Source organism: Eleutherodactylus coqui, chromosome 2, assembly GCF_035609145.1.
Source record: "Eleutherodactylus coqui strain aEleCoq1 chromosome 2, aEleCoq1.hap1, whole genome shotgun sequence".
NCBI classification, from domain to species: Eukaryota; Metazoa; Chordata; class Amphibia; order Anura; family Eleutherodactylidae; genus Eleutherodactylus; species Eleutherodactylus coqui.
Window position 1 is genome coordinate 344,309,041 of NC_089838.1, and position 19,901 is coordinate 344,328,941.

The 19,901-nt window shown below is 37.3% G+C and overlaps 1 long non-coding RNA gene across 1 annotated transcript in view; it reads right to left on the reverse strand.

Annotated features, from left to right (window-relative positions):
- The window catches only part of LOC136610925 (uncharacterized), a 47,681-nt gene extending 30,677 nt beyond the window's left edge, over window positions 1-17,004 (reverse strand). Inside the window, exon 1 of the long non-coding RNA XR_010790200.1 lies at window positions 16,839-17,004. This is a non-coding gene — a long non-coding RNA (uncharacterized lncRNA). The remainder of the gene's footprint in view (window positions 1-16,838) is intronic.
- Window positions 17,005-19,901: the final 2,897 nt, after the last annotated feature.

Below are 19,901 nucleotides of genomic sequence, written 5' to 3' on the forward strand. Positions count from 1 at the left end.
TGCGGTGTATTATGTAGTAGTGTAGTATATAGTACAGCGGTGTATTATGTAGTGTAGTATATAGTACAGCAGTGTATTATGTAGTAGTACAGTATATAGTACAGCAGTGTATTATGCAGTGTAGTATATAGTACAGCAGTGTATTATGTAGTGTAGTATATAGTACAGCAGTGTATTATGTAGTAGTGTAGTATATAGTACAGCAGTGTATTATGTAGTAGTGTAGTATATAGTACAGCGGTGTATTATGTAGTAGTGTAGTATATAGTACAGCAGTGTATTATGTAGTAGTGTAGTATATAGTACAGCGGTGTATTATGTAGTAGTGTAGTATATAGTACAGCAGTGTATTATGTAGTGTAGTATATAGTACAGCAGTGTATTATGTAGTAGTGTAGTATATAGTACAGCAGTGTATTATGTAGTAGTGTAGTATATAGTACAGCAGTGTATTATGTAGTATATAGTACAGCAGTGTATTATGTAGTAGTGTAGTATATAGTACAGCAGTGTATTATGTAGTGTAGTATATAGTACAGCAGTGTATTATGTAGTGTAGTATATAGTACAGCGGTGTATTATGTAGTAGTGTAGTATATAGTACAGCGGTGTATTATGTAGTAGTGTAGTATATAGTACAGCAGTGTATTTGTAGTGTAGTATATAGTACAGCAGTGTATTATGTAGTAGTGTAGTATATAGTACAGCGGTGTATTATGTAGTAGTGTAGTATATAGTACAGCAGTGTATTATGTAGTAGTGTATATAGTACAGCAGTGTATTATGTAGTAGTGTAGTATATAGTACAGCAGTGTATTATGTAGTAGTGTAGTATATAGTACAGCAGTGTATTATGTAGTAGTGTAGTATATAGTACAGCGGTGTATTATGTAGTAGTGTAGTATATAGTACAGCAGTGTATTATGTAGTAGTGTAGTATATAGTACAGCGAGTGTATTATGTAGTGTAGTATATAGTACAGCAGTGTATTATGTAGTAGTGTAGTATATAGTACAGCAGTGTATTATGTAGTAGTGTAGTATATAGTACAGCAGTGTATTATGTAGTAGTGTAGTATATAGTACAGCAGTGTATTATGTAGTGTAGTATATAGTACAGCGGTGTATTATGTAGTGTAGTATATAGTACAGCAGTGTATTATGTAGTAGTGTAGTATATAGTACAGCAGTGTATTATGTAGTAGTGTAGTATATAGTACAGCAGTGTATTATGTAGTAGTGTAGTATATAGTACAGCAGTGTATTATGTAGTAGTGTAGTATATAGTACAGCAGTGTATTATGTAGTAGTGTAGTATATAGTACAGCGGTGTATTATGTAGTAGTGTAGTATATAGTACAGCGGTGTATTATGTAGGTAGTATAGTACAGCAGTGTATTATGTAGTAGTGTAGTATATAGTACAGCAGTGTATTATGTAGTAGTGTAGTATATAGTACAGCGGTGTATTATGTAGTAGTGTAGTATATAGTACAGCAGTGTATTATGTAGTAGTGTAGTATATAGTACAGCGGTGTATTATGTAGTAGTGTAGTATATAGTACAGCAGTGTATTATGTAGTAGTGTAGTATATAGTACAGCGTGTATTATGTAGTAGTGTAGTATATAGTACAGCAGTGTATTATGTAGTAGTGTAGTATATAGTACAGCGTGTATTATGTAGTATATAGTACAGCAGTGTATTATGTAGTAGTGTAGTATATAGTACAGCGGTGTATTATGTAGTAGTGTAGTATATAGTACAGCAGTGTATTATGTAGTAGTGTAGTATATAGTACAGCAGTGTATTATGTAGTAGTGTAGTATATAGTACAGCAGTGTATTATGTAGTAGTGTAGTATATAGTACAGCAGTGTATTATGTAGTAGTGTAGTATATAGTACAGCAGTGTATTATGTAGTAGTGTAGTATATAGTACAGCAGTGTATTATGTAGTGTAGTATATAGTACAGCAGTGTATTATGTAGTAGTGTAGTATATAGTACAGCAGTGTATTATGTAGTAGTGTAGTATATAGTACAGCGGTGTATTATGTAGTAGTGTAGTATATAGTACAGCGGTGTATTATGTAGTAGTGTAGTATATAGTACAGCAGTGTATTATGTAGTAGTGTAGTATATAGTACAGCAGTGTATTATGTAGTGTAGTATATAGTACAGCAGTGTATTATGTAGTAGTGTAGTATATAGTACAGCAGTGTATTATGTAGTAGTGTAGTATATAGTACAGCAGTGTATTATGTAGTGTAGTATATAGTACAGCAGTGTATTATGTAGTAGTGTAGTATATAGTACAGCAGTGTATTATGTAGTAGTGTAGTATATAGTACAGCGGTGTATTATGTAGTAGTGTAGTATATAGTACAGCAGTGTATTATGTAGTAGTGTAGTATATAGTACAGCGGTGTATTATGTAGTAGTGTAGTATATAGTACAGCAGTGTATTATGTAGTAGTGTAGTATATAGTACAGCAGTGTATTATGTAGTAGTGTAGTATATAGTACAGCAGTGTATTATGTAGTAGTGTAGTATATAGTACAGCAGTGTATTATGTAGTAGTACAGTATATAGTACAGCAGTGTATTATGTAGTAGTGTAGTATATAGTACAGCAGTGTATTATGTAGTAGTGTAGTATATAGTACAGCGTGTATTATGTAGTAGTGTAGTATATAGTACAGCGGTGTATTATGTAGTAGTGTAGTATATAGTACAGCAGTGTATTATGTAGTAGTGTAGTATATAGTACAGCAGTGTATTATGTAGTGTAGTATATAGTACAGCAGTGTATTATGTAGTAGTGTAGTATATAGTACAGCGGTGTATTATGTAGTAGTGTAGTATATAGTACAGCGGTGTATTATGTAGTAGTGTAGTATATAGTACAGCAGTGTATTATGTAGTGTAGTATATAGTACAGCAGTGTATTATGTAGTAGTGTAGTATATAGTACAGCAGTGTATTATGTAGTAGTGTAGTATATAGTACAGCGGTGTATTATGTAGTAGTGTAGTATATAGTACAGCAGTGTATTATGTAGTAGTGTAGTATATAGTACAGCAGTGTATTATGTAGTAGTGTAGTATATAGTACAGCGGTGTATTATGTAGTAGTGTAGTATATAGTACAGCAGTGTATTATGTAGTAGTGTAGTATATAGTACAGCAGTGTATTATGTAGTAGTGTAGTATATAGTACAGCAGTGTATTATGTAGTAGTGTAGTATATAGTACAGCAGTGTATTATGTAGTAGTGTAGTATATAGTACAGCAGTGTATTATGTAGTAGTGTAGTATATAGTACAGCAGGTGTATTATGTAGTAGTGTAGTATATAGTACAGCGGTGTATTATGTAGTAGTGTAGTATATAGTACAGCGGTGTATTATGTAGTAGTGTAGTATATAGTACAGCAGTGTATTATGTAGTAGTGTAGTATATAGTACAGCAGTGTATTATGTAGTGTAGTATATAGTACAGCAGTGTATTATGTAGTAGTGTAGTATATAGTACAGCAGTGTATTATGTAGTAGTGTAGTATATAGTACAGCGGTGTATTATGTAGTAGTGTAGTATATAGTACAGCGGTGTATTATGTAGTAGTGTAGTATATAGTACAGCAGTGTATTATGTAGTAGTGTAGTATATAGTACAGCAGTGTATTATGTAGTGTAGTATATAGTACAGCGGTGTATTATGTAGTGTAGTATATAGTACAGCAGTGTATTATGTAGTGTAGTATATAGTACAGCGGTGTATTATGTAGTAGTGTAGTATATAGTACAGCGGTGTATTATGTAGTAGTGTAGTATATAGTACAGCAGTGTATTATGTAGTAGTGTAGTATATAGTACAGCAGTGTATTATGTAGTAGTGTAGTATATAGTACAGCAGTGTATTATGTAGTAGTGTAGTATATAGTACAGCAGTGTATTATGTAGTAGTGTAGTATATAGTACAGCGGTGTATTATGTAGTAGTGTAGTATATAGTACAGCGGTGTATTATGTAGTAGTGTAGTATATAGTACAGCGTGTATTATGTAGTAGTGTAGTATATAGTACAGCGGTGTATTATGTAGTAGTGTAGTATATAGTACAGCAGTGTATTATGTAGTAGTGTAGTATATAGTACAGCAGTGTATTATGTAGTAGTGTAGTATATAGTACAGCAGTGTATTATGTAGTAGTGTAGTATATAGTACAGCGGTGTATTATGTAGTAGTGTAGTATATAGTACAGCAGTGTATTATGTAGTAGTGTAGTATATAGTACAGCAGTGTATTATGTAGTGTAGTATATAGTACCGTGTATTGTAGTATATAGTACAGCAGTGTATTATGTAGTAGTGTAGTATATAGTACAGCAGTGTATTATGTAGTAGTGTAGTATATAGTACAGCAGTGTATTATGTAGTAGTGTAGTATATAGTACAGCAGTGTATTATGTAGTAGTGTAGTATATAGTACAGCAGTGTATTATGTAGTAGTGTAGTATATAGTACAGCAGTGTATTATGTAGTAGTGTAGTATATAGTACAGCAGTGTATTATGTAGTAGTGTAGTATATAGTACAGCAGTGTATTATGTAGTAGTGTAGTATATAGTACAGCAGTGTATTATGTAGTAGTGTAGTATATAGTACAGCAGTGTATTATGTAGTAGTGTAGTATATAGTACAGCAGTGTATTATGTAGTAGTGTAGTATATAGTACAGCAGTGTATTATGTAGTAGTGTAGTATATAGTACAGCAGTGTATTATGTAGTAGTGTAGTATATAGTACAGCAGTGTATTATGTAGTAGTGTAGTATATAGTACAGCAGTGTATTATGTAGTGTAGTATATAGTACAGCAGTGTATTATGTAGTAGTGTAGTATATAGTACAGCAGTGTATTATGTAGTAGTGTAGTATATAGTACAGCAGTGTATTATGTAGTGTAGTATATAGTACAGCAGTGTATTATGTAGTAGTGTAGTATATAGTACAGCAGTGTATTATGTAGTAGTGTAGTATATAGTACAGCAGTGTATTATGTAGTAGTGTAGTATATAGTACAGCAGTGTATTATGTAGTAGTGTAGTATATAGTACAGCAGTGTATTATGTAGTAGTGTAGTATATAGTACAGCAGTGTATTATGTAGTAGTGTAGTATATAGTACAGCAGTGTATTATGTAGTAGTGTAGTATATAGTACAGCAGTGTATTATGTAGTAGTGTAGTATATAGTACAGCAGTGTATTATGTAGTAGTGTAGTATATAGTACAGCAGTGTATTAGTGTAGTATATAGTACAGCAGTGTATTATGTAGTAGTGTAGTATATAGTACAGCAGTGTATTATGTAGTGTAGTATATAGTACAGCAGTGTATTATGTAGTAGTATATAGTACAGCAGTGTATTATGTAGTAGTGTAGTATATAGTACAGCAGTGTATTATGTAGTGTATATAGTACAGCAGTGTATTATGTAGTAGTGTAGTATATAGTACAGCAGTGTATTATGTAGTAGTGTAGTATATAGTACAGCAGTGTATTATGTAGTAGTGTAGTATATAGTACAGCGGTGTATTATGTAGTAGTGTAGTATATAGTACAGCAGTGTATTATGTAGTAGTGTAGTATATAGTACAGCAGTGTATTATGTAGTAGTGTAGTATATAGTACAGCAGTGTATTATGTAGTAGTGTAGTATATAGTACAGCAGTGTATTATGTAGTAGTGTAGTATATAGTACAGCAGTGTATTATGTAGTGTAGTATATAGTACAGCAGTGTATTATGTAGTAGTGTAGTATATAGTACAGCGGTGTATTATGTAGTAGTGTAGTATATAGTACAGCAGTGTATTATGTAGTAGTGTAGTATATAGTACAGCAGTGTATTATGTAGTAGTGTAGTATATAGTACAGCAGTGTATTATGTAGTAGTGTAGTATATAGTACAGCAGTGTATTATGTAGTAGTGTAGTATATAGTACAGCAGTGTATTATGTAGTAGGTAGTATATAGTACAGCAGTGTATTATGTATTGTAGTATATAGTACAGCAGTGTATTATGTAGTAGTGTAGTATATAGTACAGCGGTGTATTATGTAGTAGTGTAGTATATAGTACAGCAGTGTATTATGTAGTGTAGTATATAGTACAGCGGTGTATTATGTAGTAGTGTAGTATATAGTACAGCAGTGTATTATGTAGTAGTGTAGTATATAGTACAGCAGTGTATTATGTAGTAGTATAGTACAGCAGTGTATTATGTAGTAGTGTAGTATATAGTACAGCAGTGTATTATGTAGTAGTGTAGTATATAGTACAGCGGTGTATTATGTAGTAGTGTAGTATATAGTACAGCAGTGTATTATGTAGTAGTGTAGTATATAGTACAGCAGTGTATTATGTAGTAGTGTAGTATATAGTACAGCAGTGTATTATGTAGTAGTGTAGTATATAGTACAGCAGTGTATTATGTAGTAGTGTAGTATATAGTACAGCAGTGTATTATGTAGTGTAGTATATAGTACAGCGGTGTATTATGTAGTAGTGTAGTATATAGTACAGCAGTGTATTATGTAGTAGTGTAGTATATAGTACAGCGGTGTATTATGTAGTAGTGTAGTATATAGTACAGCAGTGTATTATGTAGTAGTGTAGTATATAGTACAGCAGTGTATTATGTAGTAGTGTAGTATATAGTACAGCGGTGTATTATGTAGTAGTGTAGTATATAGTACAGCAGTGTATTATGTAGTAGTGTAGTATATAGTACAGCAGTGTATTATGTAGTAGTGTAGTATATAGTACAGCAGTGTATTATGTAGTAGTGTAGTATATAGTACAGCAGTGTATTATGTAGTAGTGTAGTATATAGTACAGCAGTGTATTATGTAGTAGTGTAGTATATAGTACAGCAGTGTATTATGTAGTGTAGTATATAGTACAGCAGTGTATTATGTAGTAGTGTAGTATATAGTACAGCAGTGTATTATGTAGTAGTGTAGTATATAGTACAGCAGTGTATTATGTAGTAGTGTAGTATATAGTACAGCGGTGTATTATGTAGTAGTGTAGTATATAGTACAGCAGTGTATTATGTAGTAGTGTAGTATATAGTACAGCAGTGTATTATGTAGTGTAGTATATAGTACAGCAGTGTATTATGTAGTAGTAGTATATAGTACAGCAGTGTATTATGTAGTAGTGTAGTATATAGTACAGCAGTGTATTATGTAGTAGTGTAGTATATAGTACAGCGGTGTATTATGTAGTGTAGTATATAGTACAGCAGTGTATTATGTAGTAGTGTAGTATATAGTACAGCAGTGTATTATGTAGTAGTGTAGTATATAGTACAGCAGTGTATTATGTAGTAGTATATAGTACAGCAGTGTATTATGTAGTAGTGTAGTATATAGTACAGCGTGTATTATGTAGTAGTACAGTATATAGTACAGCAGTGTATTATGTAGTAGTGTAGTATATAGTACAGCAGTGTATTATGTAGTAGTGTAGTATATAGTACAGCGGTGTATTATGTAGTAGTGTAGTATATAGTACAGCAGTGTATTATGTAGTAGTGTAGTATATAGTACAGCAGTGTATTATGTAGTAGTGTAGTATATAGTACAGCAGTGTATTATGTAGTGTAGTATATAGTACAGCGGTGTATTATGTAGTAGTGTAGTATATAGTACAGCAGTGTATTATGTAGTAGTGTAGTATATAGTACAGCAGTGTATTATGTAGTGTAGTATATAGTACAGCGGTGTATTATGTAGTAGTGTAGTATATAGTACAGCAGTGTATTATGTAGTAGTGTAGTATATAGTACAGCAGTGTATTATGTAGTGTAGTATATAGTACAGCGGTGTATTATGTAGTAGTGTAGTATATAGTACAGCAGTGTATTATGTAGTAGTGTAGTATATAGTACAGCAGGTGTATTATGTAGTTATGTAGTAGTGTAGTATATAGTACAGCAGTGTATTATGTAGTATATAGTACAGCAGTGTATTATGTAGTATATAGTACAGCAGTGTATTATGTAGTATATAGTACAGCAGTGTATTATGTAGTATATAGTACAGCGGTGTATTATGTAGTAGTGTAGTATATAGTACAGCGGTGTATTATGTAGTAGTGTAGTATATAGTACAGCAGTGTATTATGTAGTGTAGTATATAGTACAGCAGTGTATTATGTAGTGTAGTATATAGTACAGCGGTGTATTATGTAGTAGTGTAGTATATAGTACAGCAGTGTATTATGTAGTATATAGTACAGCGGTGTATTATGTAGTATATAGTACAGCAGTGTATTATGTAGTAGTGTAGTATATAGTACAGCGGTGTATTATGTAGTAGTGTAGTATATAGTACAGCGGTGTATTATGTAGTAGTGTAGTATATAGTACAGCAGTGTATTATGTAGTAGTGTAGTATATAGTACAGCAGTGTATTATGTAGTGTAGTATATAGTACAGCGGTGTATTATGTAGTAGTGTAGTATATAGTACAGCAGTGTATTATGTAGTAGTGTAGTATATAGTACAGCAGTGTATTATGTAGTAGTGTAGTATATAGTACAGCAGTGTATTATGTAGTAGTACAGTATATAGTACAGCAGTGTATTATGTAGTAGTGTAGTATATAGTACAGCAGTGTATTATGTAGTAGTGTAGTATATAGTACAGCGGTGTATTATGTAGTAGTGTAGTATATAGTACAGCAGTGTATTATGTAGTAGTGTAGTATATAGTACAGCAGTGTATTATGTAGTAGTGTAGTATATAGTACAGCAGTGTATTATGTAGTAGTGTAGTATATAGTACAGCGGTGTATTATGTAGTAGTGTAGTATATAGTACAGCAGTGTATTATGCAGTAGTGTAGTATATAGTACAGCAGTGTATTATGTAGTGTAGTATATAGTACAGCAGTGTATTATGTAGTAGTGTAGTATATAGTACAGCAGTGTATTATGTAGTAGTGTAGTATATAGTACAGCAGTGTATTATGTAGTAGTGTAGTATATAGTACAGCAGTGTATTATGTAGTAGTGTAGTATATAGTACAGCAGTGTATTATGTAGTAGTGTAGTATATAGTACAGCAGTGTATTATGTAGTAGTGTAGTATATAGTACAGCAGTGTATTATGTAGTAGTGTAGTATATAGTACAGCAGTGTATTATGTAGTAGTGTAGTATATAGTACAGCAGTGTATTATGTAGTAGTGTAGTATATAGTACAGCGGTGTATTATGTAGTAGTGTAGTATATAGTACAGCAGTGTATTATGTAGTAGTGCAGTATAAAGTACAGCGGTGTATTATGTAGTAGTGTAGTATATAGTACAGCAGTGTATTATGTAGTAGTGTAGTATATAGTACAGCGGTGTATTATGTAGTAGTGTAGTATATAGTACAGCAGTGTATTATGTAGTAGTGTAGTATATAGTACAGCAGTGTATTATGTAGTGTAGTATATAGTACAGCAGTGTATTATGTAGTAGTGTAGTATATAGTACAGCAGTGTATTATGTAGTAGTGTAGTATATAGTACAGCGGTGTATTATGTAGTAGTGTAGTATATAGCACAGCAGTGTATTATGTAGTAGTGTAGTATATAGTACAGCAGTGTATTATGTAGTAGTACAGTATATAGTACAGCAGTGTATTATGTAGCAGTGTAGTATATAGTACAGCAGTGTATTATGTAGTAGTGTAGTATATAGTACAGCGGTGTATTATGTAGTAGTATAGTATATAGTACAGCAGTGTATTATGTAGTAGTGTAGTATATAGTACAGCAGTGTATTATGTAGTAGTGTAGTATATAGTACAGCAGTGTATTATGTAGTAGTGTAGTATATAGTACAGCAGTGTATTATGTAGTAGTGTAGTATATAGTACAGCAGTGTATTATGTAGTAGTGTAGTATATAGTACAGCGGTGTATTATGTAGTAGTGTAGTATATAGTACAGCAGTGTATTATGTAGTAGTGTAGTATATAGTACAGCAGTGTATTATGTAGTAGTGTAGTATATAGTACAGCAGTGTATTATGTAGTAGTGTAGTATATAGTACAGCGGTGTATTATGTAGTAGTGTAGTATATAGTACAGCAGTGTATTATGTAGTGTAGTATATAGTACAGCAGTGTATTATGTAGTAGTGTAGTATATAGTACAGCAGTGTATTATGTAGTAGTGTAGTATATAGTACAGCGGTGTATTATGTAGTAGTGTAGTATATAGTACAGCAGTGTATTATGTAGTAGTGTAGTATATAGTACAGCGGTGTATTATGTAGTAGTGTAGTATATAGTACAGCAGTGTATTATGTAGTAGTGTAGTATATAGTACAGTAGTGTATTATGTAGTAGTGTAGTATATAGTACAGCAGTGTATTATGTAGTAGTGTAGTATATAGTACAGCAGTGTATTATGTAGTAGTGTAGTATATAGTACAGCAGTGTATTATGTAGTAGTGTAGTATATAGTACAGCAGTGTATTATGTAGTGTAGTATATAGTACAGCGGTGTATTATGTAGTAGTGTAGTATATAGTACAGCGGTGTATTATGTAGTAGTGTAGTATATAGTACAGCAGTGTATTATGTAGTAGTGTAGTATATAGTACAGCGGTGTATTATGTAGTAGTGTAGTATATAGTACAGCAGTGTATTATGTAGTAGTGTAGTATATAGTACAGCAGTGTATTATGTAGTAGTGTAGTATATAGTACAGCGGTGTATTATGTAGTAGTGTAGTATATAGTACAGCAGTGTATTATGTAGTAGTGTAGTATATAGTACAGCAGTGTATTATGTAGTAGTAGTATATAGTACAGCGGTGTAGTATATAGTACAGCGGTGTATTATGTAGTAGTGTAGTATATAGTACAGCAGTGTATTATGTAGTAGTGTAGTATATAGTACAGCGGTGTATTATGTAGTAGTGTAGTATATAGTACAGCGGTGTATTATGTAGTAGTGTAGTATATAGTACAGCGGTGTATTATGTAGTAGTGTAGTATATAGTACAGCAGTGTATTATGTAGTAGTGTAGTATATAGTACAGCGGTGTATTATGTAGTAGTGTAGTATATAGTACAGCAGTGTATTATGTAGTGTAGTATATAGTACAGCAGTGTATTATGTAGTAGTGTAGTATATAGTACAGCAGTGTATTATGTAGTAGTGTAGTATATAGTACAGCGGTGTATTATGTAGTAGTGTAGTATATAGTACAGCGGTGTATTATGTAGTAGTGTAGTATATAGTACAGCGGTGTATTATGTAGTAGTGTAGTATATAGTACAGCAGTGTATTATGTAGTAGTGTAGTATATAGTACAGCAGTGTATTATGTAGTAGTGTAGTATATAGTACAGCAGTGTATTATGTAGTGTAGTATATAGTACAGCAGTGTATTATGTAGTAGTGTAGTATATAGTACAGCAGTGTATTATGTAGTGTAGTATATAGTACAGCAGTGTATTATGTAGTAGTGTAGTATATAGTACAGCGGTGTATTATGTAGTAGTGTAGTATATAGTACAGCAGTGTATTATGTAGTAGTGTAGTATATAGTACAGCAGTGTATTATGTAGTAGTGTAGTATATAGTACAGCAGTGTATTATGTAGTAGTGTAGTATATAGTACAGCAGTGTATTATGTAGTAGTGTAGTATATAGTACAGCAGTGTATTATGTAGTAGTGTAGTATATAGTACAGCAGTGTATTATGTAGTAGTGTAGTATATAGTACAGCGGTGTATTATGTAGTAGTGTAGTATATAGTACAGCAGTGTATTATGTAGTAGTGTAGTATATAGTACAGCAGTGTATTATGTAGTAGTGTAGTATATAGTACAGCAGTGTATTATGTAGTATATAGTACAGCAGTGTATTATGTAGTAGTGTAGTATATAGTACAGCAGTGTATTATGTAGTAGTGTAGTATATAGTACAGCAGTGTATTATGTAGTGTAGTATATAGTACAGCGGTGTATTATGTAGTAGTGTAGTATATAGTACAGCGGTGTATTATGTAGTAGTGTAGTATATAGTACAGCAGTGTATTATGTAGTAGTGTAGTATATAGTACAGCAGTGTATTATGTAGTAGTGTAGTATATAGTACAGCGGTGTATTATGTAGTGTAGTATATAGTACAGCAGTGTATTATGTAGTAGTGTAGTATATAGTACAGCAGTGTATTATGTAGTAGTGTAGTATATAGTACAGCGGTGTATTATGTAGTGTAGTATATAGTACAGCGGTGTATTATGTAGTAGTGTAGTATATAGTACAGCGGTGTATTATGTAGTAGTGTAGTATATAGTACAGCAGTGTATTATGTAGTAGTGTAGTATATAGTACAGCAGTGTATTATGTAGTAGTGTAGTATATAGTACAGCAGTGTATTATGTAGTAGTGTAGTATATAGTACAGCAGTGTATTATGTAGTAGTGTAGTATATAGTACAGCGGTGTATTATGTAGTAGTGTAGTATATAGTACAGCAGTGTATTATGTAGTAGTGTAGTATATAGTACAGCGGTGTATTATGTAGTAGTGTAGTATATAGTACAGCAGTGTATTATGTAGTAGTGTAGTATATAGTACAGCAGTGTATTATGTAGTAGTGTAGTATATAGTACAGCGGTGTATTATGTAGTAGTGTAGTATATAGTACAGCAGTGTATTATGTAGTAGTGTAGTATATAGTACAGCGGTGTATTATGTAGTAGTGTAGTATATAGTACAGCAGTGTATTATGTAGTAGTGTAGTATATAGTACAGCAGTGTATTATGTAGTAGTGTAGTATATAGTACAGCAGTGTATTATGTAGTAGTGTAGTATATAGTACAGCAGTGTATTATGTAGTAGTGTAGTATATAGTACAGCGGTGTAGTATATAGTACAGCGGTGTATTATGTAGTAGTGTAGTATATAGTACAGCAGTGTATTATGTAGTGTAGTATATAGTACAGCAGTGTATTATGTAGTAGTGTAGTATATAGTACAGCAGTGTATTATGTAGTGTAGTATATAGTACAGCGGTGTATTATGTAGTAGTGTAGTATATAGTACAGCGGTGTATTATGTAGTAGTGTAGTATATAGTACAGCGGTGTATTATGTAGTAGTGTAGTATATAGTACAGCGGTGTATTATGTAGTAGTGTAGTATATAGTACAGCGGTGTATTATGTAGTAGTGTAGTATATAGTACAGCAGTGTATTATGTAGTGTAGTATATAGTACAGCAGTGTATTATGTAGTAGTGTAGTATATAGTACAGCAGTGTATTATGTAGTAGTGTAGTATATAGTACAGCGGTGTATTATGTAGTAGTGTAGTATATAGTACAGCGGTGTATTATGTAGTAGTGTAGTATATAGTACAGCGGTGTATTATGTAGTAGTGTAGTATATAGTACAGCAGTGTATTATGTAGTAGTGTAGTATATAGTACAGCAGTGTATTATGTAGTAGTGTAGTATATAGTACAGCAGTGTATTATGTAGTGTAGTATATAGTACAGCAGTGTATTATGTAGTAGTGTAGTATATAGTACAGCAGTGTATTATGTAGTGTAGTATATAGTACAGCAGTGTATTATGTAGTAGTGTAGTATATAGTACAGCAGTGTATTATGTAGTAGTGTAGTATATAGTACAGCAGTGTATTATGTAGTAGTGTAGTATATAGTACAGCAGTGTATTATGTAGTAGTGTAGTATATAGTACAGCAGTGTATTATGTAGTAGTGTAGTATATAGTACAGCAGTGTATTATGTAGTAGTGTAGTATATAGTACAGCGGTGTATTATGTAGTAGTGTAGTATATAGTACAGCAGTGTATTATGTAGTAGTGTAGTATATAGTACAGCAGTGTATTATGTAGTAGTGTAGTATATAGTACAGCAGTGTATTATGTAGTATATAGTACAGCAGTGTATTATGTAGTAGTGTAGTATATAGTACAGCAGTGTATTATGTAGTAGTGTAGTATATAGTACAGCAGTGTATTATGTAGTAGTGTAGTATATAGTACAGCAGTGTATTATGTAGTGTAGTATATAGTACAGCGGTGTATTATGTAGTAGTGTAGTATATAGTACAGCGGTGTATTATGTAGTAGTGTAGTATATAGTACAGCAGTGTATTATGTAGTAGTGTAGTATATAGTACAGCGGTGTACTATGTAGTAGTGTAGTATATAGTACAGCAGTGTATTATGTAGTAGTGTAGTATATAGTACAGCAGTGTATTATGTAGTAGTGTAGTATATAGTACAGCAGTGTATTATGTAGTAGTGTAGTATATAGTACAGCGGTGTATTATGTAGTAGTGTAGTATATAGTACAGCAGTGTATTATGTAGTAGTGTAGTATATAGTACAGCAGTGTATTATGTAGTAGTGTAGTATATAGTACAGCAGTGTATTATGTAGTAGTGTAGTATATAGTACAGCGGTGTATTATGTAGTAGTGTAGTATATAGTACAGCAGTGTATTATGTAGTAGTGTAGTATATAGTACAGCGGTGTATTATGTAGTAGTGTAGTATATAGTACAGCAGTGTATTATGTAGTAGTGTAGTATATAGTACAGCAGTGTATTATGTAGTAGTACAGTATATAGTACAGCGGTGTAGTATATAGTACAGCGGTGTATTATGTAGTAGTGTAGTATATAGTACAGCAGTGTATTATGTAGTGTAGTATATAGTACAGCAGTGTATTATGTAGTAGTGTAGTATATAGTACAGCAGTGTATTATGTAGTGTAGTATATAGTACAGCGGTGTATTATGTAGTGTAGTATATAGTACAGCAGTGTATTATGTAGTAGTGTAGTATATAGTACAGCAGTGTATTATGTAGTAGTGTAGTATATAGTACAGCAGTGTATTATGTAGTAGTGTAGTATATAGTACAGCGGTGTATTATGTAGTGTAGTATATAGTACAGCAGTGTATTATGTAGTGTAGTATATAGTACAGCAGTGTATTATGTAGTAGTGTAGTATATAGTACAGCAGTGTATTATGTAGTAGTGTAGTATATAGTACAGCAGTGTATTATGTAGTGTAGTATATAGTACAGCAGTGTATTATGTAGTAGTGTAGTATATAGTACAGCAGTGTATTATGTAGTAGTGTAGTATATAGTACAGCAGTGTATTATGTAGTAGTGCAGTATATAGTACAGCAGTGTATTATGTAGTAGTGTAGTATATAGTACAGCAGTGTATTATGTAGTAGTGTAGTATATAGTACAGCAGTGTATTATGTAGTAGTGTAGTATATAGTACAGCAGTGTATTATGTAGTGTAGTATATAGTACAGCGGTGTATTATGTAGTGTAGTATATAGTACAGCGGTGTATTATGTAGTAGTGTAGTATATAGTACAGCAGTGTATTATGTAGCAGTGTAGTACATAGTACAGCAGTGTATTATGTAGTAGTGTAGTATATAGTACAGCGGTGTATTATGTAGTGTAGTATATAGTACAGCGGTGTATTATGTAGTAGTGTAGTATATAGTACAGCAGTGTATTATGTAGTATATAGTACAGCAGTGTATTATGTAGTGTAGTATATAGTACAGCAGTGTATTATGTAGTAGTACAGTATATAGTACAGCGGTGTATTATGTAGTAGTGTAGTATATAGTACAGCAGTGTATTATGTAGTATATAGTACAGCAGTGTATTATGTAGTGTAGTATATAGTACAGCAGTGTATTATGTAGTAGTGTAGTATATAGTACAGCAGTGTATTATGTAGTAGTGTAGTATATAGTACAGCAGTGTATTATGTAGTAGTGTAGTATATAGTACAGCAGTGTATTATGTAGTAGTGTAGTATATAGTACAGCGGTGTATTATGTAGTAGTGTAGTATATAGTACAGCGGTGTATTATGTAGTAGTGTAGTATATAGTACAGCAGTGTATTATGTAGTAGTGTAGTATATAGTACAGCGATGTATTATGTAGTAGTGTAGTATATAGTATAGCGGTGTATTATGTAGTAGTGTAGTATATAGTACAGCGGTGTATTATGTAGTAGTGTAGTATATAGTACAGCGGTGTATTATGTAGTATATAGTACAGCGGTGTATTATGTAGTAGTGTAGTATATAGTACAGCGGTGTATTATGTAGTAGTGTAGTATATAGTACAGCAGTGTATTATGTAGTGTAGTATATAGTACAGCAGTGTATTATGTAGTAGTGTAGTATATAGTACAGCAGTGTATTATGTAGTAGTGTAGTATATAGTACAGCAGTGTATTATGTAGTAGTGTAGTATATAGTACAGCAGTGTATTATGTAGTAGTGTAGTATATAGTACAGCAGTGTATTATGTAGTAGTGTAGTATATAGTACAGCGGTGTATTATGTAGTAGTGTAGTATATAGTACAGCAGTGTATTATGTAGTGTAGTATATAGTACAGCGGTGTATTATGTAGTAGTGTAGTATATAGTACAGCGGTGTATTATGTAGTAGTGTAGTATATAGTACAGCAGTGTATTATGTAGTAGTGTAGTATATAGTACAGCAGTGTATTATGTAGTGTAGTATATAGTACAGCAGTGTATTATGTAGCAGTGTAGTATATAGTACAGCAGTGTATTATGTAGTAGTGTAGTATATAGTACAGCAGTGTATTATGTAGTAGTGTAGTATATAGTACAGCAGTGTATTATGTAGTATATAGTACAGCAGTGTATTATGTAGTAGTGTAGTATATAGTACAGTAGGGTGTATATTGCAGGCTATATACAGCAGTGTATTGTGTGCAGTCACGTGACCCACCTCCCGGATTCTGTCCACGTGAGCCTCCCGTTGCTTCTCAAACACGGAGCGCTCCATCTTCACCGGACTACAACTCCCGGCGTCCCGTGCGTCTCTCCACCTGACTACAACTCCCGGCATGCAGTGCGAGAAGACAGTTTGCTTCGCAAATCTAGTCTTTTTTAATTGCTTCAGGAGTTTTCATTGTACTTCCGCTGCCACCTGGCGGTCGCTGGTGGTATTGCAAGCATAATGGTCCATGTGATCAGAGGTCCCCACCCCTCACCCTGCTGACAACCTACCCCGCCCTTCACCCTGCTGACAACCCGCCCTTCACCCTGCTGACATCCCGCCCTTCACCCTGCTGACATCCTGCCCCTCACAGTGCTGACAACCCGCCCCTCACAGTGCTGACAACCCGCCCCTCACACTGCTGACAACCCGCCCCTCACAGTGCTGACAACCCGCCCCTCACAGTGCTGACAACCCGCCCCTCACAGTGCTGACAACCAGCCCGCCCCTCACAGTGCTGACAACCAGCCCGCCCCTCACAGTGCTGACAACCAGCCCGCCCCTCACACTGCTGACAACCAGCCCGCCCCTCACACTGCTGACAACCTACCCGCCCCTCCCACTGCTGACAACCTACCCGCCCCTCACACTGCTGACAACCTGCCCGCCCCTCACACTGCTGACAACCCGCCCCTCACAGTGCTGACAACCCGCCCCTCACAGTGCTGACAACCCGCCCCTCACAGTGCTGACAACCCGCCCCTCACAGTGCTGACAACCAGCCCGCCCCTCACAGTGCTGACAACCAGCCCGCCCCTCACAGTGCTGACAACCAGCCCGCCCCTCACACTGCTGACAACCTACCCGCCCCTCACACTGCTGACAACCTACCCGCCCCTCACACTGCTGACAACCTACCCGCCCCTCCCACTGCTGACAACCTACCCGCCCCTCCCACTGCTGACAACCTACCCGCCCCTCCCACTGCTGACAACCTACCCGCCCCTCCCACTGCTGACAACCCACCCGCCCCTCCACACTGCTGACAACCTCCCCGCCCCTCACACTGCTGACAACCTCCCCGCCCCTCACACTGCTGACAACCTACCCGCCCCTCCCACTGCTGACAACCTACCCGCCCCTCACACTGCTGACAACCTACCCGCCCCTCACAGTGCTGACAACCAGCCCGCCCCTCACAGTGCTGACAACCAGCCCGCCCCTCACAGTGCTGACAACCAGCCCGCCCCTCACAGTGCTGACAACCAGCCCGCCCCTCACAGTGCTGACAACCAGCCCGCCCCTCACAGTGCTGACAACCAGCCCGCCCCTCACAGTGCTGACAACCAGCCCGCCCCTCACAGTGCTGACAACCAGCCCGCCCCTCACAGTGCTGACAACCAGCCCGCCCCTCACACTGCTTACAACCAGCCCGCCCCTCACACTGCTGACAACCAGCCCGCCCCTCACACTGCTGACAACCTCCCCCGCCCCTCACACTGCTGACAACCTCCCCCGCCCCTCACACTGCTGACAACCTCCCCCGCCCCTCACACTGCTGACAACCTCCCCCGCCCCTCACACTGCTGACAACCTCCCCCGCCCCTCACACTGCTGACAACCTCCCCCGCCCCTCACACTGCTGACAACCTCCCCCGCCCCTCACACTGCTGACAACCAGCCCGCCCCTCACCCTGCTGACATCCCGCCCCTCACCCTGCTGACATCCCGCCCCTCACCCTGCTGACATCCTCCCTGCCCCTCACCCTGCTGACAACCCGCCCCTCACCCTGCTGACAACCCGCCTGCCCCTCACCCTGCTGACAACCCGCCTGCCCCTCACCCTGCTGACAACCCGCCTGCCCCTCACCCTGCTGACAACCCGCCTGCCCCTCACCCTGCTGACAACCTCCCCCGCCCCTCACCCTGCTGACAACCTCCCCCGCCCCTCACCCTGCTGACAACCTCCCCCGCCCCTCACCCTGCTGACAACCTCCCCCGCCCCTCACCCTGCTGACAACCAGCCCGCCCCTCACCCTGCTGACAACCAGCCCGCCCCTCACCCTGCTGACAACCAGCCCGCCCCTCACCCTGCTGACAACCAGCCCGCCCCTCACCCTGCTGACAACCAGCCCGCCCCTCACCCTGCTTTCAACCTCCCCCGCCCCTCACCCTGCTTTCAACCTCCCCCGCCCCTCACCCTGCTTTCAACCTCCCCCGCCCCTCACCCTGCTTTCAACCTCCCCCGCCCCTCACACTGCTGACAACCAGCCCGCCCCTCACACTGCTGACAACCTCCCCCGCCCCTCACACTGCTGACAACCTCCCCCGCCCCTCACACTGCTGACAACCAGCCCGCCCCTCACACTGCTGACAACCTCCCCGCCCCTCACACTGCTGACAACCAGCCCGCCCCTCACAGTGCTGACAACCAGCCCGCCCCTCACAGTGCTGACAACCTCCCCCGCCCCTCACAGTGCTGACAACCAGCCCGCCCCTCACACTGCTGACATGTACGGACCGCAGACAGGATACAGATCCCCAACACACAGAAGACTATAAGATCCCGGGGACTTTCACATGTTGCACGTCTGATGTTGTGTACCTGATCATGTGCAGTAAATGTCCTGTTGGGGGGATTTAAATCGGGGAAACAGGACAAAAAGCGGGAGCGAGGATGAGATCTCAGAGTCACAGGATTACAGAAGGACAGAATTCCCTGCGGCCGAGCATTGCTCTAGTCACGGACACAACAGCGCCTCGTGCGCCGGCACCCGGAGGGGAGGTTCCCATACAGCAGCAGCGCCTCGTGCGCCGGCACCTGGAGGGGAGGTTCCCATACAGCAGCAGCGCCTCGTGCGCCGGCACCCGGAGGGGAGGTTCCCATACAGCAGCAGCGCCTCGTGCGCCGGCACCTGGAGGGGAGGTTCCCATACAGCAGCAGCAGCGCCTCGTGCGCCGGCACCCGGAGGGGAGGTTCCCATACAGCAGCAGCGCCTCGTGCGCCGGCACCCGGAGGGGAGGTTCCCATACAGCAGCAGCGCCTCGTGCGCCGGCACCCGGAGGGGAGGT